This window comes from Triticum urartu, chromosome 2A (genome assembly GCF_056163025.1).
Source record: "Triticum urartu cultivar PI428250 chromosome 2A, HENAU_Tu73, whole genome shotgun sequence".
Taxonomy (NCBI): domain Eukaryota; kingdom Viridiplantae; phylum Streptophyta; class Magnoliopsida; order Poales; family Poaceae; genus Triticum; species Triticum urartu.
Window position 1 is genome coordinate 57,860,297 of NC_141874.1, and position 5,602 is coordinate 57,865,898.

At 36.9% G+C, this 5,602-nt stretch overlaps 1 pseudogene; it reads right to left on the reverse strand.

Annotated features, from left to right (window-relative positions):
• Positions 1-3,823: 3,823 nt before the first annotated feature.
• Positions 3,824-4,509, reverse strand: LOC147983710 (uncharacterized; annotated as a pseudogene).
• Between the last annotated feature and the right edge of the window lie 1,093 nt (positions 4,510-5,602).

Genomic DNA, 5,602 nt, shown 5'->3' on the forward strand with positions numbered 1-5,602 from the left:
GGGATGGCACATCTACCTTGCAAGTTGGGCTCGGCAATAAGTTGGTAATATGTGTGTGCTTTGTTTACTTGTGTATAAAGTAACATCATAATTCTAATCATGAAAGACATATAGTATTGTTAATTTTAATATTGCATTTGCACGATTTGATTATTTGATATGCTCATGTATGGAAACTCCTGCCAGTTTCTCCGAAGTCATACATGCAGAACTCCAATGTCCCATGTGCCTCAACTTAGCAGACATTTCAAAATTCAAATTTGTCAATCAAGTAAACATGGACTATGTGTCACAAATACTCTTTTTGATATAAATTTTTTTTGCACTTGAGATGGTGAATTTTGTTTTTGCAGATTACTCGACTTTTAAAGGTCAGTTAGATAAATGAATGATGTGGGGAAAGGTTTCTATCTTCTTTCTTTTCTCTCTATACTATTTCATAACCGAGTCGAAACCACCCAAATTGTCAGTGAGACCCAGTGGCGAAGGCTAGGGTGGTGAAGACTTGAGAGTTGAGACCACTCAAACCGTGTGTAAAAACCCTCAGGGCTGGGTGAAGGACCAATGATAATTGTAAAAAGGCAAACTTTAACTTTTTCCGGATGCAAATGTGCTTCCAGCCAAATATCATATAAGTTTTTTTATTTCTTTGTGAAGAGGATCAAATTTATTATAAAGATTCACTAATAGAACAAAGCACATCAAACATAATAAAATTGCATTGAGGTCCATGACGGACCATCGAATGGCCATTGTCGCCGCCGGAACGTGCCATCGACGTGCCGTTGTCGCGAGAGGAGAAAGAAAAGCAACGGAGATCTACTCTATGTTTGACCATCAGCAAGAAAAAATTACATGTACTGGTAAGACGAAATGGATATTACTAGATCCATTAATGCTAGTTGACTCCATTTTTCGTTTTCATTAATTAAAGGGTGCGACTAAATTTTACAAAGTCTTGTTAGGATGGTCATAATTGAAGTATCGTGCAAATCAACTAGACCTTTTTGCTGAGGTGACACACAGTTAAATGATGATTGAGTATCATGATATGATATCGTACCATATTAAAGGATATAGTAGTATGTGGCATGTGGAGGTTAGTATCATACACTAGAATCATATGCATGATACTATCACAACATGTGCACTTAAAATGGGAGCATGCGGATTTTAATCTTTATGAGAAAGTCATGCATGCAAAACTTCACTGCCCCATGCGTGGTAAATAAATCAAGTATCGTACCCCCTCTACCCTAACTTTATTGCACGCACACATTTTAAAATTCAAGTTTGATCATCAACTCTGCCAACATGTAACAAAAATTAAATTATTTTTTGTGAAAATTAAATCATTGAATTTGTATTCAGAATAGTTTCCAATGTTATAAAGTTTATGGCACATAACATGACCCGTATACACACAACAAGTGCCTTTCAGTTCATTTTGATATAAAGACAGTTCTTCACTTGAGATGTCGAATGTATAGTTTCTTGCAGATTACTCAACTTTCACAGGTAAGCTAAGACATAAGCCCCGAGACAGGAAGTGTGGATAAGATTCTTCCTCTCATTGATCATTGTGTCCTTGGATCTTCTTTCTTTTTCCTCTACTATTTGAACTGGAAAAGTTCCCTCCGTAAATGCCTTGTTCGAATTCTGAATGCGCTGTTAGATCGAGCAAGACTTTTCTCTGCTGTGGATGTGGATGTAGTTAGATCCTACCAACCAAAGCCTCATCCGAATATGTAACCTTTGCAGCTTTACAGGGATCATCATGCAGGGTACACATCTGCCCTTGTCCATTGACACCAACGGCTCCAAATCAGACATTGCCGACGAAGCCATATCTAGTGGAATGACTCCAAAAAAAAGGACAACACGGTTAACATGGCGAAAGATTGTGCAATGATCTGCTGAGAATAGTCGACAGGAGATGTCTATTCTTGGCCACTGGATCCAGCACGAAAGGCAGTGGAAAAGAAGAGAGGTCGTTCAGTGCTGGTCCAAGGTTTGGTAAGCGGCCAAGCGGGGTGACAATTTCATAGCAGATTCGTGCTTAGCAAGTAAGCAAGAGGTGCAAAAAACAGGCAAAGGGCAGTATGCAAGAGACGGCGATGTGGAGCTTGCCAGAGTGGCAAGTGAGGATTTGAAAAAATATCTCCTATCATTGAAGTAAGTTGAAAGAGCTTTATTTGTCATTTAAATTCCTTTCTGAGCTTCTTTGATACCAGATTCCTGTCTGAACTTACATGCGCTCTGGAAAATAATTTAGCATGCGGTTTATCCCATCATCACTTGTGAGGTGCACTTAGGTAGGAGTACTTACTTCTACCAGTATTATTTATTTTGTACGGTTCCAAATTTTCAGTTTTTGCCTCCCATGTTCACGAAAGTGCTTCGTACGGTTCAGGAATTAAGGCTTACTGGCCCATATAGCTCAGCCTTTAAGTTTGTTGTAGTACGGTTCAATTATCTTCTGGTTTTCTTTGTTTATCTTTTACTATAAAAATTCAGGTGTATTTTTAAAATGTGTGCATATTAAAATAGGTTATTTTTTCAATTTTATAGTTCTTTAAATCCATGAATATTTGTAAAAATGCTCAAACATGTGTTACATTTGTGAACATAATTTCATTTTTTTCAGTACTCCATCCGATCCATATTAATCGTCATTGATTTAGTACAACTTGTATCGGAGGTAGTAGTACATTTTTATACTTAAAAAAAATCAGCTTTTCTTGGAGCCGTTATCTTTCATATCTAAATAGCTAGCCCTCGCTATTAGATTCTATGCAAATGTGTGGTTCCACGTCATGTAAATTGTTGATAGTTGTCTGATCGAAATTGTGTGGCATCAACACATTATGCATGTACACATAAGTTGCATCTTTTAAATTAATTTATCAATGCAAACAAGGCCACCCTCACCAGGTATGCATTAATTTATCCATGCAAATAATGCCACCATATCAAGACATGCATGTACTTTTTTTTCTGATGGAATCAAGTCATGCAAATCAGTCACAAGTTGTTGTTTTGGAGTTACGGACACTATATCACTTGACGCGAGCGGTATGATTCACGTCGAATAACATTTGTGAGGCGACCATCAAGTTCCCGAAAGCTCCCTCCTCCCTTTGATAGTTTCACTTTTTCTTGCCCGTAGGTTTCAATTATCCTTCCCGTTTCCCTTTATTTTTCACTCACTCCGGCTCAAAAAACTAGCACAATGGTTTTTTGCTTGTTTTGAAAAAAAGTTGATGAAATTAAATGACAAATATGTTAGTGAATTAAATAAATCACAAAAAAATAAAAAATCATGAGAAATTTGTGAATTCAAAAACTATTCTGTAACCTAAAATTTTCCTATTCAAAATATATTTACAAATTTAAAAATGTTTGTGCATTTGTAAAATATACACGAATTACAAACGTCTTAATAAACTAAAACATGCTCATGAATTTCAAAATCTTTTTGTGAATTAAAACAGATTTGGGGATTCCGGAAATATTTATGAATTTTTAAAAATATTCATGAATTTAAACATGTTCACAAATTTGAACAAAATTTACCGATAAAAAAATTGCGAAGTTAAAACAATGTTCATGAATTCACAGATATTCATGAATTTGTATAAAAATACTCAAAAAAATAAAAATGTAAATTAAAGAAGGTAAAGTAAGAAAGGGAAGGAAAAAAGAAAATAGACAATGAAATGAAAAGAGGAAAATGCATACAAGAAAACACGAAAAGAAAAATTAGAAAACCTGGCTTGCTAATGGAAAAAATGAAGTCTTCCTTTTGTTTAATAAAGACACCCTAAGGGCTTCTTAGATCTGATTAATATCGAACAAGACAAAGGCCAATACAACGCATAGACAACTCGACGAAGAACAACCAATAAATAAATAAAATTATATTAAAAAGCATACTAGCCTTCTTCTTCCTATGATTGTATGTTGCCCGCTGGAAATTGAAAAATGCACTAAACCAACAACAACAAAAAAAGAGACACCTGCAAACGCCCTCGTCATACCAGTCTTTGAAGACCGCCATAGCCACTCGCTCCTTGAGACAATATCTGGAAATCGCTGAAGCAGCATCGGCTGGAGCATCACCTCACACAAAACAGGCTTGCAATACATCACCACCAATTCAGAGGGTAGGAGAGACCGGATCAAGCCACAAAACAATACAAAAGCAAATGTTGAAGTCGCTGCACCAATAGCTAGCCAAAAGCTCTCATTGAAAAAGACATAAAGTGCCAAGGCCTGAATGAAACCAACAGATCTGGGGACACAAACTCACACAGGCCTTTCATCGGGCGCCGGGTCAGACATTGTTGAGGTAGGAAGAGACCGGAGAAACCTTATTCCAACACGCCATCATTGCTAGCACTTCGTCTATGTCATCGGAGAACCAAAAAAAACTAAGATAAGTAAAATGAAATGGATGGGTCCCCACTCCTCTTCCCATCAACGTGGCTGCCGGACGGGGAAGAGGAGGGGGTGTCAAGGCGGTGGCTAGGGTTGGGAGCTATATAAAAAAAATCCCAACATCTTATCCTATGCGCTAATGGGCGGACCCATCAGGGGTGCTCAATGGGCGAGCGCTATCGTAACGATTGCAACGGGCAATTCATATCATTTATGAAGCTATTTGATCAAAATCAATTTTGAAGCTTTTCACGGATGTTGACAGAACTTCATTGCCCATCCCACCAAGTTGAGCTGGAGTTCCACATGACCACTCTCGGGTTATACACTGAATTAAGCAAGGGCACGTATATCGGGCGCGGCTATGTCTTGCTTATAGCGGGACATATGGCTGTCTCACCAGAAGCGAGTACCAGAATGGGCCGGCCCAGCACGCGGGAAGCCACGGCCCTCAAAAGCCCTTGTTTTTAAATGTTTTTTCTTTTATTGTGTTTATCTTTATTTCTAACTTTTTTATACTTCTACATATCTAAATATATAAATTACAAAATATGTAAACATATATGTTGGAAAAATATATTTTATTTTAAAAATGTTAAATGTGCATATAAAAAATGTTCCTCCTTTCTACAAAATATGTACAATGTGTTTGAAAAAGAAAGTATAAAAATACAAGTTACCAAAAATGTTAATCATGTATTTGGAAAATAATAAACGTGTATATAAATGTTACTGTGTATGAAAAATGTAACAAAGAAAGCCAATAAAATCAAAAAACAAGAAATGACAAATAAAAACAAAAAAGTATTAAAACCAAGAAAGAAACAAAAAACACAAGAAAAACCTGGTAAAAATGCTGAAAGAAAAAAAGGAAAAGGTTGAAACAGCAAAAAACCGAAGAAAACTGACGAACAAAATAAGAAGACTGAACGAAAGATTAAAAAGAAGACAAAAAACAAAGAAACCCAGGCCAAACCAGTACATCGAACGAGCTAGCGAGCAACCTAAGCAGCGATAGAGTGATCGGCCGGCCCTATATGCAGCGCGCCTTCAAGCGAGTTGGATGTTATACTTGTTATAAGCGAGGTATAACATTTGTGCGTCTATAGAGAACTCCTATTTAATGCTCTTTGAGTCAAATAGGAGAGCGGCGGCACATGGA